Here is a 21,704-nt window from a genome sequence, read left to right on the forward strand (position 1 = left end):
GATTGGCCGTCTCTGATTAATGTACACGCTCTTGGCAGCCTCATTTAAGGCTGAGTTCTAGATATAAGATTTACTACCAACCTCACTTTAAGTGATAGACTCAATATGAGATTTCTATTTCAAGACTCTTTCACAAGATCAAAGTCAATTTCCCTTCTCACAGCCAGGAATGTCATCCACAGCCACTCATATAAAGACAAGTCTGGAATGTGCCTCACTCCCCAGAAGTTTCCTTTCCAGCACTACTTTCCGAGATCGTTATGTCCTCTCAGAGGTTTGTATGCGTACATATATTTACACACCCTAAAATTAATCTTTTTTTTTTTTTGGCTTTGAAACAGGTTTGCAAGAGATTTCAGAAAGCAAGATAATTGTCAACAGTCTCCCTCTCCCTCTATTCTCCCTCCTGTACCTCACACACATGGTGGCACCTCACACACATGATGGCAGCAAAATAATTGCAATGGACTGCCACTTGAATATTGTACTACACTATGAACCTGAGCTACACCTACCCCAGGAAAAAACCCTAGTAGTCAAGGCCTCTGATACTTGGCATCTTTTCACAACTCTCATTTCTTTCAACGTAAGGAAAATTCCCTAAGATACAGCCACACTACTTTGAAAAAATACATTTATTTCTGGCAAGTTAAGGTACTGTGTCATGTGGACTTCATAACATTCACCAATGCCTTAGATAAATTTTATCTATATGATCTGTAGATAGAATAATATTGCCAGTCATTAATAATTATTACAGTCTTATCTGGCCAGCTACTAATGGAAACAGAATATTAAACTCGATGGCTTGACTCTTGGCCTGTTCTAGATATTATTTCTTCCCTCTGAAAGAGACTATAGGTATAGTTAATAAATAGCTGTTCAGAGACAAATTAGGACTGTCCATTCTTTTATTGCCTGGAATCATGGATATAACATATCCAGTGGTTTTTCTCCAGTGTATGCTGTACCGGCACCTCTTCTTGTTGCTGTTAAAAAGTGTGGCACTTACTGTCACAACTTAATGGTGAGTAAAAGGTAAAGGTAAAGGGACCCCTGACCGTTAAGTCCAGTCGCAGACGACTCTGGGGTTGCGGCTCTCATCTCGCTTTATTGGCCGAGGCAGCCGGCGTACAGCTTCCGGGTCATGTGGCCAGCATGACTAAGCCGCTTCTGGCGAACCAGAGCAGCGCACATAAATGCCGTTTACCTTCCCACCAGAGCGGTACCTATTTATCTACTTGCACTTTGACGTGCTTTTGAACTGCTAGGTTGGCAGCAGCTGGGACCAAGCAACAGAAGCCCACCCCATTTCGGGGATTCAAACTGCCAACCTTCTGATCGGCAAGCCCTAGGCTCTGTGGTTTAACCCACAGCACCACCCACGTCCCTAATGGTGAGTACCAGCACCTATTTTTCTAGGGGGGAAAGCACAACATATCACCCGGAGGTCTTTGTATGTGCTTCGTCAAACGGGAGCTGTTAGATCTTCACTATCTTCTAAATGAGACAGAACACTTCTGCAGTACAAATGAACTGGTTAAAAATGGTTTCAACATCTACTACCCACAAAAATTGCAGACTGGAATGAAGCAAGTGTTTTGCCTGAGGCTATGCCAGGAAAATACTGACCTTTTTCGAGCCATGTAGTCTTCTCCCCTGTCCCTTGTTGTCTTGTTCCTGAGACCTTCCACTCTAAGTTCTTAATAAACCACCAGCAAATGCTTTCCATTAGTTTCTGATTAAGTATTAAGGAAGTTTGCCTTCCTAATAAAAGCAGGTTTTGCAGGGAACCCAGCTGCTTTTCCCACAGCTTCACGGTGAGGGAGGAACCTGTCTGCCCACCTACATTAGACGACTGTCACTCCCAAGTTCCACCTGCTCTGATCAAGTGTCATGATTTAAAAATTTAACCCTTCCTTTGCTTCCCTAAGAATGAAATGCTTCCTTTGCTTCCCTAAGAATGAAATGCTAGTGTTAAATCCGATAGTGCAATTATGAATATCTTTATGTACAAGAAGATTGAAAAAGCACTTCTGAGTTTCTGAGTAAAAATTAAAGGAAAGAAAAAGAAGAAGTGATAATGCAGTGGGGATTTGCTATAGACTGCCTCACCTCAGCAGAAAACAGACAAAACAGAGTAGGTATCACGAATATCCATATAACATGAAATAATGCAAGTTCCAAAACACACACACCCATGTATAGTATGTCGGTTACCAAGAGATAGTAAGTGACCAAAATATGCCCATCTGAGTGGGAATTTGAACTCAGACCTCCTGGCTTCAAGTCAAATACTCTGCACTAGACTAACCTGGCACTAAGTGTTTTTATCTTGTGGATGCCCATGAAGTGGTTATAGCAGCTATTCACAGGTTCAGCAAAGGAAACAGATAAGCTATGTTAATAGTTTTCTCTCTTACTTTGGTTAGAATCAGGTGATCTGGAAAAAGGTTTTGAAAATGTGCAATGGCTTGTTAAATAGAAGAAGAATGCTAATTCTTAAGACTGCATTTTGGACAAATGCAGGGGAAAGTATTCAGGGGGATTATGCAACATCTGTTGTCTTAAATGTGCAAATATCTATCTCTAGTAGACTGCAAAAGACTGTTGCAAAAGCAAACCTTGCAACCAACCACCCCGTGGTATCTCTCTTCTTTGTAGTATTGCTTCCACTATTTTTGGATCAGTGCACTTCAAAATAAAACATGGGGGAACTTACTATCTGGAAGGGAGTCTGGTGGTCCCAAATCTGAGTTTTGAGCTGGTTGAAATCCTCCCTCAGTCAGGAATTCAGCTACGAAGGCTTAGTGAGACTGCTGTCTCGGCCTCGGTTGTATGAAATGCTCTGAAAACTAAGTAACTACAATGTAAAATTTACCGTATTTTTTGCTCTATAAGACTCACCTTTTCCCTTCCAAAAAGTAAGGGGAAATGTGTGTGCGTCTTATGGAGAGAATACAGGCTGTGCCGCTATCCCAGAAGCCAGAATAGCAAGAGTTCTGTGCTGTTCTGGCTTCTGAGATTCAGAATATTATTTTTTCTTGTTTTCCTCCTCCAAAAACTAGGTGCGTCTTATGGTCTGGTGCGTCTTATAGAGCGAAAAATACGGTACATTCTAAAGGTTTATGACTGTCAATCCTCAGAGTCAGTCACACTGAGCAGTTTTGAGCATTAAAGTGTATTTTATTCCCCATACAATCAGCTTCCCACTCTATGCATGCTCTTTCAAAGTCAAAATGCACATCTATATGGTCACTGTTAACTAACTTCATGCACCTACACATAGGTCAGTGATGGCCAAACTTGGCCCTCCAGCTGTTGTTGGCCATCACTGGCATATGTGAACCTTTGATTGTGTGAAACAGCAGTGTTAGAATCTGCCCCCAGTAAATGCAGTCCCCTACTGCAGTATTGCAAGCGTTAAACTAGGACTTCAGCTCAGACTTGCAAATATTACAGAATGTCACACCTTTACTATGATTGCTACAGAGTTTCTGTCGCATTTATATAAATGGGCTACCACCCAAAAGATGCTTGCGACATTTTAGAGTGTGGAAAACATATTCCTGGTACAGCACATAATATATTTGCACTCCTTTATTTATAATACTTGCTTTGAATACATCCATCAGAGGTGCTTCTAAGCTGCTTAAGATGCAAACCAAGACAAAATGCTTCACTTGGTACAGAACCCTTTCCATTAAATGGGAACAAAAAACAAATGAGATGTAGGAGATTTCCACAAGTTAGGCTGCTGCATACAGATCACTGTTTTCTTAAAGTTAACTTCCTGCTGTAGAATATTCTATAGATCTGGGGTGAGGAACGTCATGGTTGAGGGCCAAGTGCAGCCCTTCAGAATTCTCTATCTGGCCAATGAACCCCTCCCAAGGCCACACCTTCATCCCAGACTAAACCTCTCAGCAGCCTGTTAAAGAGCAACAACAACAACTTTATACCCCAGCCACTCTGGGCAGCTCCCAACAGAATATTACAAACACGATAAAACATCAAACATTAAAAACGTCCCTAAACAGGGTTGTCTTCAGATGTCTTCTAAAAGTCAGTTAGTTGTTTATTTTCTTGACATCTGATGGGAGGGTGTTCCACAGGGTGGGCGCTGCTACTGAGAAGGCCCTCTGCCTGGTTCCCTGCAACCTCGCAGGGAGGGAACTGCCAGAAGGCCCTTGGAGCTGGACCTCAGTGTCCGGCTGAATGGTGGGGGTGGAGATGCTCCTTCAGGTATACTTCAGGTATATATCAGTTTAATATGCATAAAATGTAACATTTGTATGCATCCTCTTGGTAAACATTTTGCAAAGAAAAGTTTGCATTAGGCATGGGATGTTTCACTCTGTCATATGTGGCATAAAAGGTTGGATGTTTCTGTTTCAGTCTTTAGACTAATCAATGACTTGTCTTGGAAACCTGAGCAGCTGCAGATCTCTCACAGCAGGAGATGGAATGAGAACTAAGCATCTTTGTTAGCAATGAAGCCGAAAGCAGTAGCAGTAGTGGCCAAGTTGCAGGATGATGCAAATTGCTTAGGATCTCTCTCTAGGATCAGAGAGAGAGAAGTTTATTGAACTGTATTAAGGACTGAAAAGGAGACAGGACCTCATTGCTTGCTTGTTTGAGAGCAATGTGTTCCTTTGTATCTTGTAATGTTTATTTGCAAACTCATTTCTGTGGGGGAGAGCAAATTATTTTCTACTCTATACAAGGTCTAGATCAGGGATTCTATTGCAGCAACTCTAACATGGCCCTGCTCTGCATTCTTCTTGAGTGCTTGTGCCTGGCGGGAATGTGTGATTGAACTGCAATAATGCCTCTTGCTTGCCTGCCTGGAGGCACACAGGCACACATGTGCACTTGCACACAAACAAAGTAACCAGATTTTTGCAGGACAGGAATGTAGCCTACTGTAGAGTAGTAGGAGTCACCTTCATTGCTCCACTTGCTTTTGTATCTAATCCCACTAGCATGCAGCCCTGGGAACATGATTGTTGAGTTGAAAAAGTTCCCATGCACACTGTGTCAGATGAAAAGAAAATCAGAATCCAAATTGAAATCAATGGAACCTAAGCTTTGCCACTGTCTTCAGTGGGAATATGTGCCTGCACTCCGAAGTATTGTTCTTGTTTGTTTTATTGTGTGTCTCAAGAATAGTGAAGCCTTTGGGGGGCCTCTCTACTCACTATCTATGTAGGTATGCACCAATTATTCCTCATTTTATTTTTTTAGTTTATTCATACCAACCAGTGTTTTAATGCAAGAAACCAGTGTTTGAAAATATTTATCATATTCCACTCTCATCTCAGATTGGCTGTGGTTGCCTGTTTGATATATACACTCAGTGTAAACCTAGATTTATTGCTGCGTCATATATGAAATCACTCCAGGGAGAGCTGATGATATGGTTCCTTTTAGAAATTCTGAAATGTCAAATTCAGCATTACACATTTTCTTTATAACAAGTACTAAAGCAGACTCATCTCTGTATTTTTATTATATACTAGAAAATATATCTGCTATCTGCTCCCAGTTGTTTCCTCTAGCACACAGAATGATTAGTGTGTATATTACATATTTGCAGGTGTTAAGGTCATCCTTTTGACCAGCACAAACTAGAATATATTTCAACACTGAGGCTGGGCCGGACAAAACAGTGTACATACATACTTACAGCTTCTTTATTACTGTAATTTGAATAAAGCTCAATCCTGTTATTGTTTCTGCAGAAGTAAATCCCATTGCATTCAGTTGGACTTGCTCCCAAATAAACAAACATAAGATTGCATTAGTAGAAGTGCAGTCCTGTGCATATTTGATTCAGCTTGCAAACAACAACAATGGCACTCTTGCCCATCTGGAGAGTTAGGTCTTCCACCTGAAGGGGGACAAGGAAACCTGGAGACTTCTGGCAATCATAATGTGGACCCAGATATTATATGAAAAAGCCCAATCCCAGTGCGACCTTGCATACTTTGGGCAATCTTGATTGGTTTGCCCAATGCATGTAGGTCCGCATTGGTTTGTGAAGTGATAACAGATACATGTTTTGAAGCATGTGATTCTATCTATTCTATCTATTTGCTTCCTCACACTGTGGCCTACATTCTGCATTTCTTACTCAGTGGCAATCCATCACTTTGAAAAGACGAAAATATGCTGCTGGGAAAGATGAACCAGTCAAGGCTTCCTGGCAGTGGCTCAGAATCAGTATTTCTCAATGCTGGCCTTGGAGATATTCACACCTGATGCAAAATTCAAGATGTCATCCTCCCTGGCTATTCTTTTGTTAAGTGATAAAAAGAGATGGAGACTGCACCCGTCTGGAATCTGTTGCCTGAAGCAACTGTTTCATGTCCAGGAAATCAACCATAACGTTGGGAAAACAATATTTTAGGTTTTAAATTATTTGCTTTAAAGGAATTTCTCATTCTCTGTTATCTCTCCTTTCAAAATTTCAACAATTCAGAGAATAATTTTATTCCACTTCCACCACACAGGTCACCACCAGGTACATCAAAACTTTTGAACCTCTAGGGAGTTTTAAAGTAAGTCTCAGTGCTGCATATGCCCTGCTGTGTTTCTGAAATGCATTGCATACATCTAATGGAACTATCTGAATTCAAAGAATCATAGGGTTCTTTGTAGAGGTTGGAAGGGATCACAAGGGTCATCTAGTCCAACCCCCACAGTGCAGGAAGCTTTTGTCCAATGTGGAACTCAAATCCATGTCCCTGAGATTTAAGTCGCATACTCTACTGACTGAGCTGACTTTTTACTACAATGGTAAATCCTCTTTTAACACCATACTGCAAATTGTTCTATAGTAAAAAAATATTGGAAACATTCTATATTTTTAATGCATGAGAAAGAAAATCTGTGGTTGTTAAAATTCTTCATTCTACTCTGGTCCAGAGTATTGGCTGCTCTGGACATTTAAATTTAGGCAATACAAAGAAGGTTTCTCATCAGATGTCCATAAACCCATGTAAAACTGGTCTATGAAATCTTGTTTCTCTAAGTCAGCACTGTCTCTGCCTGTCCTGTCTTATTTTGGTGGCTGGGTGTTTGCCCGAAATAGAGAGGTAGTTGTACTAGAAAAGTCAACATGACATCGTAACCTTTTTTCTCTTTAATGTGATACACTGAGATAGAGTCTGGAGGCTGGAAAATGGGGTCATCTCTAGACTTGCTGCCTGAATGTTGCACCCAGAATTCAGGTACCCCCCCTCCCTACAACCCCATGGGAATATTAAATAATGACTACAATCAATGCAATTTAAGGTTATTAATTATTTTTCATGGCATGAGTGATGATACAAGCAGCATCCAGTATCAGAAAGTCCTTTGTGAGGATCAAAACATGAGCAATGTGTCTAGGGTACCTTGGGATGCAGAGCCTATGAGTTCTGCTGTTTTCTGAACATTTTTATTGTGCATAATTCTATGGTCTACTGAGTTTCTGAAGTAAAACTAAGCATAATCTGATTGAATGATGGGTGAAGCTTGTAACTATGTGAGAGGAAAGCAGCCATCTGAAAAGAGATGCTGATACCAACGATTACGTTCTTATTCAATACACAGCAAGGTTACTTACTTTGTAGGCCCAGAACAAGAGGCTGTTTACTGATGGGCATTGTGAAGACAGATGCAAACTATTCATTCAGCTGCTCTGGCATCTCTTTATGCTCCCTTAGCACAAATTTGACTCCATTGTCATCCAAAGGTCCAAAAATCCACTGTGTGAAAAAGGGAACTATATTGCAGTGTCGCAGGTGAAGGGATAAGGATTGCAGCTCAAGACTAATGATGATTTGGGCAGGAAATGCCTAGCTATCTTAAATGAGTAGGGGAGGAAGGAGGGCCCCACAAAAAGGACCAAACAATATGTCTTCAACACCATGGATGATAGTGGAACAGAATATACAGGAGTCTGTTTGTTAGCATCTTGATAACATTGAAGTGATCAGTAGAAGCCAACATGGAATTGTCTAGAATAAATCCTGTCAAACCAGTCTGATCTCCTTCTTTGTTTTTTTTTTTTAATAAATTTTTATTGGTTTTACAACATTTTTAAGAAAAACAAACAAACACAAAACAAAACAAACATACAAAATAATTTCAAAGATATTTTCATAAACCTCTTTTCTTGGACTTCCCCATACCCCCCCTCTCTGCATCCCAGTGTCCATATTTGAACTAGCAACTCCCAGTTGTTACTTTCTAATCTCTGTCGTCTTAGTCCTCCTTTATTGTCTAACCTTGTATCCCTGTACCCTGTTACTTCTAACAACCACAACATTTTAACATTCGTTGAGTTTATAATAGTCCTTAAGATAGCTTTTAAATTTTTTCCATTCTTCTTCCACCATCTCTTTGCGTTGGTCACGGATTCTGCCTGTCATCTCAGCCAGTGTCATATAGTCCATCACTTTCATCTGCCATTCTTCCAGAGTAGGTAAATCTTGTGTCTTCCAATACTTTGCGATGAGTATTCTTGCTGCTGTTGTGGCATACATAAAGAAATTTCTATCTTTCTTTGTCACCAATTGGCCGACAATGCCCAAGAGAAAGGCCTCTGGTTTTTTAGAAAATGTACATTTAAGTACCTTTTTCATTTCATTATAGATCATTTCCCAGAAGGCCTTTATCTTCGGGCATGTCCACCAAAGGTGATAAAAAGTACCTTCAGTCTCTTTACATTTCCAACATTTATTATCGGGCAAATGGTAGATTTTTGCCAGCTTGACTGGGGTCATGTACCACCTGTATACCATTTTCATAATGTTTTCCTTTAAGGCATTACATGCCGTAAATTTGATACCGGTGTTCCATAACCATTCCCAGTCATCTGACATAATGTTGTGTCCAACATCCTGCGCCCACTTAATCATAGCAGATTTAACTGTTTCATCCTGTGTGTTCCATTTCAACAGCAAGTTATACATTCTAGATAAATTCTTAGTATTGGGTTCTAGCAATTCGGTCTCTAATTTTGATTTCTCCACTTGGAAACCGATTTTCCTATCCTGTTTAAAAAATTCCATTATTTGGCGGTATTGAAACCAATTTTCTACTTTGTGCTTCAATTTCTCCTGACTTTGTAGTTTAAACTTGTCTCCATCCTGTTCTAAAATTTCCCAATACTTCGGCCATCCGACCTCCATATTGAGTTTCTTCACTGCTTTAGCCTCCACTGGTGACACCCATCTAGGGGTTTTATTTTCCAATAGGTCTTTGTATCTTATCCAAACATTAAATAATGCTTTTCTAACAATGTGATTTTTAAAGGTACTGTTAACCTTGTCATACCAAAGATATGCATGCCAACCAAAAGCATTATTGAAGCCTTCCAGATCCAAGATGTCCGTGTTCTCGAGGAGCATCCATTCTTTCAGCCAGCAAAAAGCTGCTGCCTCATAATACAATTTTAGGTCTGGCAGGGCAAAACCCCCTCTTTCTTTAGCGTCAGTCAGTATTTTGAATTTAATTCGGGGCTTTTTGCCCTGCCAGACAAATTTCGAAATGTCTTTGTGCCACCTCTTAAAACATTCCATCTTGTCAAGAATCTGCAAGGTCTGAAACAAAAATAACATTCTAGGCAATACATTCATTTTAATTACTGCAATTCGGCCTAACATTGACAGTTTCAGATTTGACCATATTTCTAGATCTTTTTTAATCTCTGACCAACATTTTTCATAATTGTCCTTATACAAATTGACATTCTTAGGTGTTAAATAAACCCCTAGATATTTGACTTTCTTAACCACTGTCAAACCTGTTTCCTCCTGAAATTTCTCCTTTTCCATATCTGTTAGGTTTTTCCCTAAGACTTTAGTTTTTTGCTTATTCAACTTAAATCCAGCCACCTGGCCAAATTGTTGAATTATTTCTAAAACCCTTTTCGTACTAGTGTTTGGCTCTTGCAAAGTCAATACTAGGTCATCTGCATACGCTCTTAACTTGTAATGTTTAGCTCCGACCTGCACACCTTTGACCTGCTGGTCATTTCTTATCATATTCAGCAACACCTCCAGAACCGAAATGAAAAGTAATGGGGAAATTGGGCACCCCTGCCGAGTTCCTTTTTCTATCTTAAGTTCCTCAGTCACAACATTATTTACAATCAGCTTAGCTTTTTGTTCAGAATATATTGCAGCCATACCATTCTCAAAACCCTGGCCTACCCCCATCCCATGAAGATTCTTCCTCATAAAACTCCAAGAGATATTATCAAAGGCTTTCTCCGCGTCCACAAAGATCAATACTGCTTTAGTGTTTATATTCACCTCCAGCTTTTCCAAAATGTCTATTACATTCCTTACATTGTCTGCTAGGTGTCTTTTAGGGAGAAAGCCTGCTTGGTCTTTATGAATCTTCTCCATCAAAACTCTTTTAAATCTTTTTGCCAAAATGTCTGCAAAAATTTTGTAATCCACATTGAGGAGTGATATCGGGCGGTAGTTCTTGAGTTGAGTCTTTTCAGTCTCTGACTTTGGTATGAGTGAAATATATGCCTCTTTCCACGATTCAGGTGCCCTTTTTCCCTCAAGAATCTCATTACAAACTTCTCTTAGTGGTTGAATCAACCATTCCTTCAGCGATTTGTAGTATCTAGAAGTCAGTCCATCTGGTCCCGGAGATTTGCCCAGTTGCATATTCTGAATGGCAGCCTCTATCTCTTGTTCTGAGATTCTCTGGTTCAAGTCCATCTTACTTTGCTGAGAGATGTTTTGTAATCCATATCTTCCAAGGAATTTGTCTATATCTTCTTCATTTTGCGGGCCTTGGGTGTAAAGTTTTTTGAAATAACTTAAAAAGCAATTTCTAATTTCATTAGGTTTAGATATGTTCTTTCCATCGACCTCTAGGCTTGTAACTGTATTTAGTTTCTGCCTTTTCTTCAATTGCCATGCCAAAAGTTTACCACATTTATTTGCTGATTCAAAAGTCTTTTGTTTCATTTGCTTTATCTTCCATTCAATCTCTTGGTTCATCAATTCCATATATTGAGTTTGATATAACTTAATCTCTCTTAAAATGTCCTGAGACTTTGGTTTTGTTCTTAGTTTCCTCTCTCCTTCCTTTATCATTTCCAAGATCTTCTCTTTTTTCTCATTTTGTTTTTTCCTCTTTATTGAATTTTGTTGGATCAAAAATCCTCTCATAACAGCTTTACTTGCGTCCCAGATCACTCTTTTCTCCACGTCAGTCCTCAAATTTATTTCAAAATAGTCTTTTAGGGTCTTTTGGGCCTTCGTGAGAATCTCCTTATCTCGAAAGAGGGTGTCATTCATTCTCCATCTAAATTGACCAGTTATTGTGAGTTTCATCTCCATCTTCACGGCGTTATGGTCGGAGCAGGTTTTTGGGCAGATTTCCACTTTCTTAATCTTTGGAGCCAATCCACTAGTAACCCAGATTTGGTCAATTCTGGTCCAGGTCATCATTGCTTGGGAGAAGAAGGTTCCCTCTCTCTCCAGAGGGTTCCTTGTTCTCCAAATGTCTATCAAGTCCATGTTTTCTGTCATTTCGAAAAAAGTCTTAGGGAGTCTCCCTTCTTTAGTGACTGTTAGTCTTTGTGCCTTGTCCATATTAGTGGAGACCACGCCATTCATGTCTCCCATGATTATCATGTTGTAATCCAGATAGTCCGTCAAAGTTTCATGAAGTCTCTTAAAGAAGTCAGATTTGCCTTCATTTGGTGCATAAATTCCAACAACTAAAAGTTTTTCTCCTTGCACTTGTATCTCCACAGCCAGATATCTCCCTTGTTCATCTTTGAATATCATTTTTGGAGCCCATTTCTCCTTCACATATATTACCACTCCTCTCTTCTTAACTTTGTCTGATGAAATAAATTCTTGTCCTAACCTTTTATTTGTGAGTAATCTCCTGTGGGCTCTAGTTATGTGAGTTTCTTGTAAACATATCAAATCCAATTGTTCTCTGTTCAAAATATGAAATACTTGTCTTCTCTTCAAAGGCCCATTCAGTCCATTACAATTCCAACTAAGGAATTGCAGAGCCATCTTGTTATTTTCTTAAGGCTCCTCCAACAGCTCCAAGTTGTTGCTCTTCTTCTGACGGTGGTGGTTTTTGTCCAAACGAGAGATTCAGGATATCCAGTGCTCTCCTCTGTTCTGCAAGTGCGTCCACAGTCCCCTTCTGTAGGTCCTCCTGATATCTTGCCAAAAATTTGTCTTTATCTTGAATTGTCTTTATTTTCACTTTCTTTGCCTTGTAGTCGAATGACAGTCCTTGTGGGAACTGATCTCCTTCTTTGACTGGGTTACAATCTTAGTGGATTGTGGGAATGCTGAGGATGTAATTTATCTTGATCTTAGCAAAGCATTTGACAAATTTCCCTACTATGTTTTAGTCCGCAAGTTGGTTAAATATGACCTGGTAGGAAAATGACTCCATATGGACTAAAAGAAAGTTTTCAAATGGGGTGCTACTGGGTTCTGTCATGGGCAAAGTACTCTTCAAGATTTCATATCAATAACATAGGTGGAGGGCTAGAGGATAATCCTTATCAAATTCCAGAAGAAGCCAAATAGAAAGAGATACCTAACAGCTCAAAAGACAAACAAAATTTAAAATGACATTGACAGGAGGGGGCGGGATCCGAATGTATGGGGATATCTGGTTTGGCAGCAGTACATATGAACATATTCCCAAGATTTTAATCTGCCACAAGCAAAATGTGAGTCAGCTGTGTGATGTGACTGCAAAAAAGGGTTAATGCAATTTTAGCTGCATTAACAGAATATTTGTTTCCGTGAAAGTAACAGTTCCACTTTATTCTGCACTAACAGTCATACCCCATCTAGAGTGCTGTGTTCAGTTCTGGACGTTGCACTTTAAGGTTGTAGACAAATTGGAAAAAGGTTAAGAGGAGGGCAACAAATATGGTCAGAGTTATGGAAAAGAAGTACTTTGATAAGTACAGATAAGTACATTGATAAACAAGTACATCGATAAGAGCTACTGTGTGTCTTTAGCCCCGGGAAGAACGTGGGGGGACATGATAGCATTTTTCAAGTATCAGTGAAGTGTTGTCACAAAGAAGAGGGCAAATACTTTCTTTCTGTTTCCTCTGAGGACATAATTGCAAGAGGGTAGATTTCAGATGTATATTACATGAACTAAGAGCACTTTGACAATATAGCCTACTTGACAGGAACGTTGTAGTTGAATGCAACCAGCAGCTCTAATTGTGCTCCTTGCCTAACTTGTGTAGGCTTTTCGAAGGAGACATTCTCATTTCTATATATAGTTCTGGGAAACAGCTACTTCAGGAAGGGCATGTGCGCTTTTTGAAAATGGTGAATAGCAATATCTGCAGTTGGACATACAAATGGTTTAGAACTGATGGATGAAGTAAACTGCATTTGTCTTGGGTGCTTTAGTTGAGATTCCTGCATCGCAGGGGGTTAGACTGGAGCACCCTCAGGGTCCCTTCGAATTCTACAATTCTGTGAATGGAGCCTTGCTTAGAGAGGTGGTGGATTCCCCTTTGCTAGACTGTGAGGGGAGAGACTCCATCAGGCAAGGCCTCTTCTCAATGTGTATTGTATTATTTTATGTACTGTGGCTTGCCGTTGTTTTATTGATTATAGTTTAGATATTATTTATTGTAACAGTTGAGTGGATTTCTGTTTAACTTTTATATGTTGATATTATTATTTTATACTATTCTAATGATTGTTGAATGTTACTTTTTTGATGTAGGTTGCCTATTTTAAAGTTATGTTTTATTATCACATTTTTGTATTGCATTAGATTGTTATAAGATGTACATTTTTTGTTTCTTCAGCTTGTAAACTGCCTTGAGTATTATAAGATAGAAAGATGGTATACAAATTAAAAATGATGATGATGGTGATGATGATTCCACAAACAGAAGCTGGACAGCCATCTGTCTGGACCGTCTTGAGGGGCTGGGAGCTGGGGGCACTGTTATACAGTGGTTCCGCTCCTTCCTCCTGGGCCGTGTTCAGAAAGTGGTGGTGGGGGATGAGTGTTCAGACCCCTGGGCTCTCACTTGTGGGGTGCCTCAGGGTTCTGTCCTCTCCCCCATGCTTTTCAACATTTACATGCGGCCGCTGGGAGAGATCATCAGGAGGTTTGGGCTGGGTGTTCATCAGTATGCGGATGATACCCAGCTCTACCTCTCTTTTAAATCAGAACCAGTGAAGGCGGTGAAGGTCCTGTGTGAGTGTCTGGAGGCGGTTGGAGGATGGATGGCGGCTAACAGATTGAGGTTGAATCCTGACAAGACAGAAGTACTGTTTTTGGGGGACAGGAGGCGGGCAGGTGTGGAGGATTCCCTGGTCCTGAATGGGGTAACTGTGCCCCTGAAGGACCAGGTGCGCAGCCTGGGAGTCATTTTGGACTCACAGCTGTCCATGGAGGCACAGGTCAAATCTGTGTCCAGGGCAGCTGTTTACCAGCTCCATCTGGTACGTAGGCTGAGACCCTATCTGCCTGCGGACTGTCTCGCCAGAGTGGTGCATGTTCTGGTTATCTCCCGCTTGGACTACTGCAATGCACTCTACGTGGGGCTACCTTTGAAGGTGACTCGGAAACTACAACTAATCCAGAATGCGGCAGCTAGACTGGTGACTGGGAGCGGCCGCCGAGACCATATAACACCGGTCTTGAAAGACCTGCATTGGCTCCCAGTACGTTTCCGAGCACAATTCAAAGTGTTGGTGCTGACCTTTAAAGCCCTAAATGGCCTCGGTCCAGTATACCTGAAGGAGCGTCTCCACCCCCATCATTCTGCCCGGACGCTGAGGTCCAGCGCCGAGGGCCTTCTGGCGGTTCCCTCATTGCGAGAAGCAAAGCTACAGGGAACCAGGCAGAGGGCCTTCTCGGTAGTGGCGCCCGCCCTGTGGAACGCCCTTCCAGCAGATGTCAAAGCAATAAACAACTACCTGACATTCAGGAGACATCTTAAGGCAGCCCTGTTCAGGGAAGTTTTTAACGTGTGATATTTTATTGTATTTTTGGTTTTTATGGAAGCCGCCCAGAGTGGCTGGGGAGGCCCAGCCAGATGGGCGGGGTATAAATAATAAATTATTATTATTATTATTACTCTGTCTCTGGATTTCCTGCACTGCCTAGGGGGTTGGAGAAGATGCCCTTAAGACCCACTCCAATATAAGATTCTATGATTCATGTTTTCAGAAGCAGCCATACAGCATACAGCCTGACTCTGTCCTCTTTCCTTTGGTATGACTACTTAGGTCCTCACTGAGGAGGATATCAGCTTCTGGCAATCTGTCAACGCTACTGTTTGCAAAAGCATAGTCCACACACGTCACGAGGGCAAACTGCCGAAGAAGGTAGAAGAAAACTCTGCAACAATTAACAGTACATTTTGCAGCAGTGTCCCCAAACTCAAGCACACAAAAAAGATTATAGTGTCTCTCTTTATTTTCAATCTTTGTCTTCCCTGGGTTCAAAATAACTTTCCTACAAGAAAATAAACATCTTTCTCTCTGGGTTGCCTGTCAGAGAATGATCATGGTCTGCAGCTCCACTAGCCACCAGGAAGTCATAAAGCATAATTGCATCTATTAGGCAAAGAACTTTATTTCTCGTCATCACTGTTTGCTTTAGTTTCTCAGTCTCCCCTCCTGTAAACATGACTTCAAACACGGGGATCTGGCTATATATTCCATGAAGGCAGATGCACAGAATTCGTTCAGCTTCTCTGGAATCTACTAATGCTCCTTTAGCACAGCTTTGACTCCCTTGTTATCCAAAGGTCCAGCCACCTCTCTAGCTGTTCTCTTGCTATTAATGAAATTAAATAATTCCTTGTTGTGCGTCTTTATGTTTTTAGCAATGTGCTTCTCAAATTATTATCTTTGGTATCCCTTAATTATCTGCTTGAATTTCTTTTGCCAACATTGGTGATCTTTTTTGTTCTCATTTGGGCATTATTTTGAAGGAAGCCTCTAATGGCATCTTTAACACCAGTGGCATTCCTTTGGCTTTGGTTGTGCCTTTCCTGATCTGTGGTATATGCTCCAGTTGAGCTTTTTTTAAAAAAACAAAAAACAAAACAAAAACCCAAGCAATTTGGAGTGATATTAATTTGCCTATCAACTTCTTTTTTTAACCAATCACCTTGTTTTGGGGATTCAAAATTTCCTCATTTGAAGTCAAAGGTAACTGTTGGGTTTTCTTGACAACTGACCATTTGCACGTACATTTAATTTAAAAGTCCTATGATCACTACTCCCAATTGCTTCAACAATACATCTCACACCAGCTCCTGGCCATAACCCAAGAAAAAAAGCAGGTTTGCTGCCCCTCTGGACACTTCCATGACCAACTGGTCCAAGACACAGTCACTTCAGGTATCTAGAATTTTTACTTTTGTCATGACTGACCTATGTGAGGTTCGCTGAAGTCATCCATTGTTACAACATTTCCTCCTTTGGATGCTTCCTTGATTTCGTTCTTCATTTCTAGATTTCCTTGAGCATTTCGATCAGGGCGACAGTAGCATGTTACCAGTGCTAAATTACTTTGGAGGCCTAATATTACTTACCCACAATGATTCTGTGGAGGGTTCTGGAAACCACAGGAGGGGAGAGGCTGGGAGAACAGGATGGTGTGCTAGATGGACCACCGGCCTCCAGCGGGCTCTTATGTTCTTAACATTGTCCTATTTAGTATTTCAGTACACTCCAAGCATTATTTTATTCTTCATTGTGGAATATTCATCTACCTGTTTAGCAATTTCTGTTAATGTTATTTTCAGACAATTAGCTCCCCCGCAGGCCGATTCATACTGATACCATAATGCAAACCTTCTAGACATCTTGTATAGAAGCTCATTTAAATACATATGTGGCTTCGTCACAAACTTTTAGGCAGACACCTTCAAATGCTTATGATTTACTACTGTTTAATCTTGCCAGTTAGATATTCATTCAGAGTAACAATTTTGTTCCCTGTTTTTAAAGAAAGAGTGACAAATGGACTTGTTTGATTGATATCTCACTCCATTTCAGAGGCTCTGAGCAGCTTACACAAATATTTCAAATATTTACATTAAAGAAGGAGAAAAAACTGGCCTTCCTCTTGCAGATGCTCTTGCTGGGTGGAAGGGAGCTGGTGTTCTTCATCTGGTTGGTGACTGACTGACACCAGATTGTTTCTCCCTCACCTCTGCAGCCACATGAAAACAGTCTATTGCTGCTGCTTCTTCTTTTGTGTTTAAGAGTGGCTTTTGATCCTCTGCTCAATATCTGAGGCCAGGGTGATCTTCCCTTTGCTGATGTCTTGCTGGAAGATAGAAAGGGAAACATCTCTCAACAGAATTTCTTCATCCATCCAGGTACCAGGGATAAACTATCCTTCCCATCACCTCCATAGCCATAGGGCAACATGCCTGCTGCAATGCCTAGTCACACATGAATGTGCTATTTATTTGCGTTACAGTTTGATGCATGCAGATCCATAGCCAGATAGCTGGTTTGAAACAGGGCCATCCCTACTATTAGGCAAAGAGAGGCAGTGTATCATAAAAGGGCAGCAAACTGTTAGTTATTTAATTGATTATTATTTTATTTTTATTCATAGGGAGGGGGAGATAGATTTGTGGGATTTTCTGCCCATGTGCTAGAATAATGCGGCTGGTCCCGGGAGCCCTACACCTTTATTAGCCATTCATCAGGGTTACCTCTTTTCAGGTGTCTCACAGTATATTAAAGCACAATCCATTACAAGCTTGCAAACCATAATAAAACATAATCTAAAACACAACAGAACTTCTAATATATATAAAATTTCAACAGCTGACTAAAAACAATGGAAGCAGATAAAAATGATACAAGCATAGAACCAGACAGCAAAAACAGCAAGTTCAGAAGACCTCCTGCAGTAGAAAGCCAAACATAAATAGTGACTTACATCAGTTTGGGATAATTATGATGAACATTATTCAGTGTAGTGAACCTATGTTTGACTTCCAACTGATTTCAGTTAAGGTGCACATTTTTGTTGCAGTTGCAAAATTCTATGTACGTCACCTTAGTGAAAGTCAGAAGATGAATGGGGGAATTTTTGTATTTTTAAAAGCAGCTTCCTGAATGGGGATGTATCTCCTCGATCAAAAGCATCTGTTTTCCAGATGCAATGATTTACAGTGCTGTCTGTGGTCACTCCAGACATTTTATTGCTGCTGTAATCATTCATGCTAGTGGCAAGATATGCATCTATCACATTCAGCTGACCGTTCCTGTAAAATGAAAATCAAACCAAGGGAAGCAGAGGTAGTAATACTTGCATGTAGTCCCTTGAGACATTTGTCATCTTCCCAGACACGATGCTCTCAAAATAGATGAGCACCTTTATAAACCAGAGTGTGAGCAGCAGCAGCAACACGAATCTTTAAAGAGACATATATAAATTATTACACAGAATAGGTTTTTTCATTTATTTAAATAATATGCAGTAGCACTGCAAGCAGGAGCAAGAGATTACACAGGAACTACAGTTTGAACATGGACCTTCAACGCAATATGGTTGAAAAATTATTCCATGGTTATGTGTGTCTCCTCTTTCTCCAAACAGCTCAAGGCGACTGACCTTGTGTTATCCTTGTGAGATAGGCTAGGCTGAGGGTTTCTGACTGGCCCAAGTTCATTCAGGGATTCTCATGGTCTCCATCTGCTAAACAACTTTGCTCCATTAGATAAACAACTTTTTAAATGGCATTTCTTGATGCGTTGTGTGAAATAGTACTTGGCACTAAACCAGGGGTAGCGAACCTTTTCCAGGACAAGGGCAACTTTCCAGGGGCCACATGACAGTGGTGGGTGAGGCCAACGGCAAAAAAGAGGGAGAAGTAAGGAATGCATATCTTTTGTGAGTGGTAGGCTCGTTTCTGCACACTCCCTCACACCACTGGCATTATCAGAGTTCAAGGGCACATTCCAGTCAGGCAACGATGCTCAAGGAAGGCAGGAAGCAAGGTTGGTGAGGTGGGTGGGGAGAGATGGTGTGCTGGGGAGGAGATGTGGGATGGAGACAGCTCCAAAGGCCAGACAGAGAAGCCCAGCAGTGGTGGAGGAACTTTGGGGTCTCAAATTTCAGCGGCACCCTGTGTGATGCCATAATTCAGCACCCCTGCCACGTCTTCCATTCTACATCATAGTTGCAGCACCCCTTGCAGTGCCCACAAGGCTCTGCACCTGGTGCAACCAAACTGGCCTCGCACCCCTAAATGCATCTCTGCTGGAGGGCTGCATTTGACCCTTCAGCCTGGGGATCCCATTCTCTGTTCCGAAAAATTCTAGGAGATTCTAGAATCATACCAGCTAATTTAGACATTTAACCTCCCATTTTTGTTACTGTTTTTCAAAAGAAGGATGTAAACAAATTGGAAAGAGGTTTGACCTATGCGTGTGAAGAACATTTAAAGGTAAGGGTACCCCTGACCTTTAGGTCCAGTCGCGGACGACTCTGGGGTTGCGGTGCTCATCTCGCTCTATAGGCTGAGGGAGCCGGCGTTTGTCCGCAGACAGCTTCCGGGTCATGTGGCCAGCATGACTAAGCCGCTTCTGGCGAACCAGAGCAGCACACAGAAATGACGTTTATCTTCCCGCCGGAGTGGTACCTATTTATCTACTTGCACTTTGTCGTGCTTTCGAACTGCTAGGTGGGCAGGAGCTGACTGATCGCCAAGCCCTAGGCTCTGTGGTTTAGACCACAGTGCCACCCGCGTCCCTTGAAGAACATTTATGCCCCCAATAAAGCAAGAGTGCCTCAGATTTTCTGAAAGCTACAGTATAAAGGTTTCTACCCAACTAGGGTGACTCTTTGAGAAGCATAGCAGAACAAAACAAAACAAAACAGGAGTGCTTCTTCTGATTTTGAGCCTTTTCATTATAAATAAATATTCTCTTGTATATTAATAAAACTGGGTGGAGAAGAAAAGTCAAAGGTAAATAAAGACTGATAAAAGTCCAGAGTCTGGTATGTAAGGATGGATATGGTCTGTACAAATGTAATGAATTGACACATTTCCTTTCTCTTAGTCCCCCATCTTACTATTAAAGCAGGCAAGCAGAGCACCTGACATGTATCTCTCTCTCTCTCTCTCTCTCTCTCTCTCTCTCTCTCTCTCTCTCTCTCTCTCTCTCTCACAGAGCTTAAATCCCTTCTCCTTGCAGCCTGCATGAAGACCTTGAGGTTACTTGGTTACTGTATCTCATCAGCAACTCCAGCATGCCAACCAGACCAAGCAGAGTTGGTTATTTCAACACAAGTGCCAAGATAAAACTGTCTCTCAAAACATATCCTTGGCAGAGCACAGTTAATTGTTCATCAAACTTGCTTCACTGGTCACTGGGCACAAAGTGGCTTTCCTCTGGATATTTTTGGAGGCTCCAGATCTCTGTTAATTGGCTAAATATGAGGTGTTGACTGAGCCATCTGTCACAGGTCATCTGAGGTCTCTCACAATTCAAAGGTGATAATAATCTATGTTTTAAAATCTATGGGCCTGCACTGGGGGAGGGATATTAGATACAGCTGGGGCTTTCTTTGTTGCCTTTTTCTCTCCTGTTGCAGCTCTGTCACCCTGAAGAGACTGAACATATGCTTTTCAGTTTGAAAAGCAGTTCAACTTTTCAGCAACAACAAGAAAACTACACATGTGAGCTCCTTCTCCTAGAATGTGCATATAATTTCTTTGGACACTGAGCAAAGTGTCATATTTAAAATGCTATTTAAAAGGTTGTTATGAAGAAAAAGGAGAACAGATCATACCACACACACACACACACACACACACACACACACTTTCTGTTGTAGTTCTTTATTATGCCTAGTGCCTGTATTAAAGTACATAAAATACAAATGAAACGTAGGCCAGTACTGACTTGCAACAATCAATACACAATGGGGCTTACATACTGACCCTATGCTCTATGGATTTCATATCACAGCTGATTTATGTTTAGTACTACAAGACATTCTGCTCTAAAGTTGTTCTCCGTTGTTTTAAGATTTAGTATCTCAGCACCTGACTCTCAGGAGATTTAGTCCCCCCCCAATAGCAAAGAGTTCAATAATTTTGCATAGAAATGGCTATGGGCAACTTTTCATTCATTCTTCTAGGTTCTAATTTCAATGCTCTGACTTCCTATTTGTGCTCACAGTGATGTGATGACAAACTGGGATTATTGCTTCCCTAGACTTTCTTTTTGATATTACCGGTACATCTGTGAAAAAGATGGGGGTGAAGAACAGCTAAATACTGTTTGGAGGAGACATAAATGTGAGCCAGTTGCCACATAGCATCATTGGTGGAGTGATTATCAAACTTTGGTAAAACTGTGATAACTGTCATATGGGCATGATAACAGTTTTTAAGTTAGGCTCTGTACATACCAGATATTTAAAGCACATTCAAAGCCTATCCCCCCCATGGACACTAATGTTTACTTATTATGCTCTGCTAGGTTTTTCTTCAGCGAGGAAGTTTATAAAGGACCTTCATTATCACCCACATTTTAAAACATTGTTCTAAAAAACATTATTTTGCAAATACTGCCTGTACATATGTTTGCATACACCAGCAAGCCACAAGTTAAATGCATCTGTAAAGAACACTGATGTAATTTGTATGTCAAGTACAGCAGTCTGTTAGA

Source organism: Podarcis bocagei (genome assembly GCF_964188305.1).
Source record: "Podarcis bocagei genome assembly, chromosome: 6".
In the NCBI taxonomy this organism is placed as follows: domain Eukaryota; kingdom Metazoa; phylum Chordata; class Lepidosauria; order Squamata; family Lacertidae; genus Podarcis; species Podarcis bocagei.